The 5,784-nt window shown below is 43.5% G+C and overlaps 1 long non-coding RNA gene across 1 annotated transcript; it reads right to left on the bottom strand.

Annotated features, from left to right (window-relative positions):
• Window positions 1-1,349: 1,349 nt before the first annotated feature.
• LOC144149521 (uncharacterized) lies at window positions 1,350-4,122 on the bottom strand. The gene is made up of 3 exons (XR_013318326.1): window positions 3,738-4,122; window positions 1,506-1,584; window positions 1,350-1,418 (listed from the first exon to the last, which is right to left on the bottom strand). It is a non-coding gene; the product is annotated as an uncharacterized LOC144149521 (long non-coding RNA).
• Window positions 4,123-5,784: the final 1,662 nt, after the last annotated feature.

The following is a 5,784-nucleotide window of genomic DNA, read 5'->3' as shown; positions in this document are numbered from 1 at the left end:
GATAGCTGTGCAGTACCTTTTTTTACGTGGTAGTGTTCAGGAGTGTATTCCATTCCTTCTGGTTTTTACGTCTAATTTCTATTTGCTACTTCGAATCAGTACTGGGAACTTGTCAAAGGTAATTATGCACACCCACCCCTTTACTGTTACGCCTCCGGCTGATGAGCTTATACGCGCGCGGCTTTTCTAATTAACACTACTTGAGATTCCTTTTTTTTCGATTGAAATTTTCAAAGCCCTTATTGAATCTTTTCTTCAAGCTTTTCCCACACTCGATAAACCGGGCGATGCAGGTAAATACCATTAAAGGATTTTTACCCCGCCTTTACTTGTGTGCCCTGATATCCAAAATTGCAAGCAATATTTGTTTATTTTCTTATTTATTTTTTTATTTATTTTTTTATTTCGCATACCCTCAAGCTCTTACGCATTGCAGAGGGGAGTGGGGTACATGGAAAAATTCAGAAAATGGAAGTTAACACAACTGCGGCACAAAAAAAACATGTTAAAGTAATAACCAGCCCTAAAATACACCCGTCACATTGAGAGCTATGTAACATAATTTTTTTACAATAAACAGTGAAGCAGCTATTGCTTACTTAAAAGATGCATCTCCGTCCATGGGAACACATTCTGCCATGGATGGCCACGCCTGAAAAGAGAATTGGTAACCACACTCCTGGTAGTGTGTGCTGGCACAGAAACAGGGCACCATGGCGACTACTGATGTTGTGTGTGCTACCGAGAGAGGACACCACTGCCATTAATGCGGTTGTATATATTCCAAAGAAAATAAAGCATTGGGGTTAATTGCACGTTACCCCCCTATTGAAAATGTGGAGTTGATGGAATCCATCAAACATCAACATGGTGGATTATGGTAATTTGCATTAATGATGGCATGACGGCAGATGACTGCATGCTGGCAGGGTGATGGCATGACGGCAGATGACTGCATGCTGGTAGGGTGATGGATGACGGCATGCTGGTAGACGTCGGTACTTCGGTAGCTGACGGCATGCGTCGGTAGCTGACAGCAATGGTAGCGTCGATGCTGGCAGGTTGAGTGACGGTATGACGGCAGATATGCGAAATTGCACAAAAATGATGACATGAAAAGGAAAGGTGGTATGCAATGCTAATTAAAAACTGGTTTCATTTCTTGCGAATAAATTTATGAAATAAGATTTGCAGCAAATAAGTAAGCTTGCCTATGCGTTTTGCTCTGTCCATTCATGTCGTGATCATTTTTCTGCTATCCTGCTACAATGCTCTGAAAACTTATCAACCATTTTATGAGAGCTTAGAGGTGTGTGCTGGGGTGCTTAAAAATATTACACAAAACAAACTTGGTTTTAACGTTGAATATATTATCATTAAATATCAAATATGGTGACTATCTTCGAACAGGTGGGCAGCTGAAAAGAAAAAAAAACTGAGTTACACACTAAAGCTTATACAATCCAGATCAACTCAAAACAAATGTATATTCACATTTCACATACCTCCTTAAACATTCTGAGATGGTCACTCCGATGTGGTCCCTTGCTTCTGCCCTTCCTCTTTGCCATAAAAATAGAAAGCCTGCAGAAAAAGAACATTTTCAACAAATTAAGTGAAAACCATCCTTCAGGTCATGGAAGGGTGCTCTTGACCGGCACTGCTCTAAAAGGCATCGCATTGTGGCAATGCCTTTCCAGGGAAAGGATTTTAGTAAGATGCAAGCGTGCATGCATGCAACCGAGAATTTCAAGAGAACATGCGTTAGCAGCAGGTGGGAAAGAAGCAAAACACCCTCGTCTAGAAGAATTCTATGCTCAAAGCGCAGCCATTGAATACCAGGCGCAAAAAAATGTAGCTTCAGGCGAGTGTGTTGAAGGTTAGCAACACGTTAAATTTAAAAGTGAAGAAGGCCAGATGACATTAACCTGGTTGGATGCATTGAAGCGACGAAAAGAAACGCACACAGTCTTGACATGAAAGTGCAGCCTAAACGAACGCTTGCAAAAACTTTAGCAAACTTGTGATGAATTTAGAGAAAGTTCAATACTATGAGGACAACCGAGCTGTGCAAGCACTAAAGACCCCTTCGGAAGCCGCACAAGAACGAGAACGGGTGTGCCAAATTTGCCATGGAACAGATTATCAACAGTGATAAGGCGCGCTTGACTAGACAGGAACCCACGTTGCGGCAAAGTGTTGTGGCAGGCGACTTCTTGTAAAGGATACGAGCATGTGAGGGGCAAAAAACTGCTGAAGCTGCCGTGTCAAAGCACACTAAAAATCTTGTCGGACCTTCTGCAAGAGACTCGAGTAATAAACCTAATAAAGGAACGGCTTCAAGTGGAGGGACAAAGCTTGCGGTCACTAAAAGAGCCATACTGCAGCCTAATTACTGACGAAATGTCAATACAGAAAAAAGTAATTTATGGCTGCCAAGTCGACATATTTTCGGCCTTGATATAAGCTGTGAACCTTGAACCGGTGGTGCCACTGAATTAGCCGGCAGGCTCCTCTGGTTTGTCCTGCGGGGGCTTTCCACGGCTGACGTTATCCCCTTAGGGTATTTTTTTACCGGGAACAGGAAGCATGACCGGCTCCGTAACCTGAATTTTAGTGTGCTCAACTGTGTAAGAGGTGGGGTTCTTCATTATCCGTATTGTCACAGACAGCCACCAGACAAACAGCGCCATGTTTCTAGGCATGTCGGTTGACAACACACTACAACATCAGCATGTTTTGCTACATCCAGCGCGGCAAAATGACCCATCGTTCCTTTTATTTGACCAAACCACCTCATTAAGAACCTTAGAACAAATTTTCTAGAGAGAGAGAGGGAGATGTTTGATGGAATGCAGAAAAATAGGGACTGTTTTGTTCTCAAGGCCCTCTTTAGGATCCAATAAAAGTTGTCACTTGTGAACCCAGTTTGGCTCCTAAGCTGATCACACATTGAGCCGAACCTGGAAAAAATTAAGCTGTCCCACGCCACCTTGATATTTTCGCCGGTCGTCATCAGCAGCCCGAAGTTCCTTCAGAGAAAGCCCAAAGGTCACGAACACGCTACAGAATCGAAAATTCCAGTAAAACAAGCTCAATAGTGCAATCCCATGTTAAGGACCATGCATCTACTCCTCGTAAATATGTGATTGCAGCCTGTTCAGCAAGGTGTCTCAAGTGAAGCATGACAAAGCGCAATAACACAACAGCCGAACCAAGAACTGTAGCGCGGATGGCTGATTGTGTGGCCACTTTCCGAATTGACGCCACCGCATCACCGATAGCGTGCACCACAGGCGACGCGGCGGAGGAAAAGAGAGCTATCGTTCTCACAGGCGGAGAGGAGCATTCGGCGGGCTGCACCAAAAGGGGGATATCAAGCAGCTGTGTCACTTCTAAATGTTGCATCATGTGCATCCTAGTTCTCTTTTTTACTAAGAACTCCCACCTTCGTGCTTGTGTTTAAGCAGTTCAATGTACAATGGCAGCAAATCCATGTTAAACAATACATAAAGACGTTAAATACAATACATCCAAATTCACTGATTCCAAACTCGGAGAGCAATGAATTGCTGAAATGAAGATGCCGACCAGCATATATATACAGTGCTATTGGAAGACCAAAGCACTGCACTCTCGGTCAAATTAGGCAAGTTCTGGTAACTGAATTCCACAGTGCACGTCATAGCATTGCACTACAATTGTATAGAACTAGGTGCTCACTTATTTTAACCAACCTGAAAAACAGCCAGTGACATCTGATGAGAGGTCCATCCAGATAGGTCCATCCACCAAGTAGGGCATACCAGCTGATCTCCACTGCAAGGTGTAACAGTCAGTAGCCTGCAAGATAGAAGTGAGTGGCAAACAACAAGCAAGTTGCATTAGCCTTAATCCTTCAAAGTTCTAAATGCGATATTAAGGTGTCGAGCAAGGTGTTCTTCACACTCCAAGCGAAAATATGAGAACGTTAAAATACCACATTACCTGGATGTAAGGATGGCCGAAGTGACTATCACAGCATAGTGACAATGTCAACGATCAAGCTTCTAACTCAATTCTCTCTTTGGAAGTAGATGCCGTTCATTATGACCAGTTCATGTATGCGTAAAAAGGTGCCGAGATGAGCTCTCATTGCTATACGGCAAATTGCTTCCACGATCTGTGACAAAGTGCAGACCTAAATGATGATAACGTTGCCTTAACAATTAGGGAGTGCCTAGCGTTCCGTCCAGCCGGAATGCTAAAAACTGCTAAAGTTCCGTCCAGACTGAACGCCAAATCAAAACCAGCCAATTAGCCGCCATTTCTCATTCTGGGATTTGGTGTAGTGGTTCCGCGGCTGACTACGAACGTTGTAGGCCCTGGTTCGATTCTCGCACCATTTTTTTTTGTGTGTGTGGCCGTGGTTAGCGTTTTGTAATAGCAAAACTTCCTGCCCGCTTTACAATTCACGCGATGAGAGCAGTAGGTCTTGGTTTTTTACTCAAGCGGCCGAGCTGCTCCCGCTCGCTGGAGCCAAGGCCGACGTAGCCATCGCCAGTTACACCCGATCTCCTCTAATTATTACCAGTGATTAATAATTAACAGTGACTCTGGCTAGTCAGTGAGCGGAAGCAGTTTGGCCGGTTAGGTAAAAATCAAGACCGACTGCTCTCGCTGAAATATTGTGAAGCGGGCGTCGGGTGGCGACTTGGAGATCTGTCCAGATTGAGCTAGAGTTAGTCCGATCATCTGTAATTATTAATAATGATTAATAATTATCAGTGATTTTGGCTAGTCAGTGAGCGGTAGCGGTTTGGCTGGATGGGTAAAAATTAAGAAAGACTGCTCTCAACGCGAGTTGTGTCTCCTCCGGACGGAACGTTATACACAGCCTAATAATTCTGCCAAAGGAGGCTGGAAAGGCTGTGATGAACTGCTGAACAACAATACAAGTGAAGCAATTTTTTTTTGTTTTTAAAGTCTCTTCTAGGTGATTGCAGCTTCAACCAGGTTCAATTCTCCTTCCCACGCAGTGCTTGAAGCCCACATGTGTCGGTGCATGTTTTCAGCTGGTACCGTCAATATCATGGCAACAATTTTTTTCCTTCAAAACATGAATCTAATTAGTCCTTAATAATGGCCGCGATGTCTTAGGGAAGCATAGGGAACCAGATTTAAGGTTGTGCTCACATTGACATTAAACCCATTGAAACGATTTCCAAAAATGACACACATTGGTATAGTCCGCAAAATGTGAAACATGACAATAATGCATTACTGCCAATAATGACAATAGCCAGCGCTTAAAAAATTATTGCGATGAGAAAGAGGTTATCCTCTTCTGAAAAATTAAGAAAAAACTTTCAGTGTGATCTAACCATCTAGAAAAGGCTGTTCTCCCATCTATTCTCTAGCGGCATATTTTCTAGAACTATATTTATTTACATCAAGTCGTGTTTTTAACAGAGTGTATTCTTTGCTGTGCAATTATCTACACAAGCTACTCGAAAGAGACCTTCCAGTCCAGAGGAGACCCACTTTTTTTTTTGAAGCATTTGCTCTTGTGCGGGGTGCCCTCATCCACGCAATGAGAGCCCAATACAAAATTTAACTGAGCAACACGCGTGGCCGCGAATTATTCGGAGACGGTAGTGAATGTTGCAGTGCTTAAACGCTCCCCATGTGCGACCAGCATTGCTTATGCCTCTGCACCAGACGCACGATACGCATGTAGTTTCGACGTGGTAGCAAATTCGGGTTGAATGAACGTTTTTGGTGCTACTGATACACATGCACAAA

Source organism: Haemaphysalis longicornis, unplaced genomic scaffold (genome assembly GCF_048455015.1).
Source record: "Haemaphysalis longicornis isolate Haplotype H1 unplaced genomic scaffold, Haemaphysalis longicornis Haplotype H1 scaffold_8, whole genome shotgun sequence".
NCBI lineage: Eukaryota > Metazoa > Arthropoda > Arachnida > Ixodida > Ixodidae > Haemaphysalis > Haemaphysalis longicornis.
This window is presented reverse-complemented; position numbering and strand designations above follow the sequence as displayed.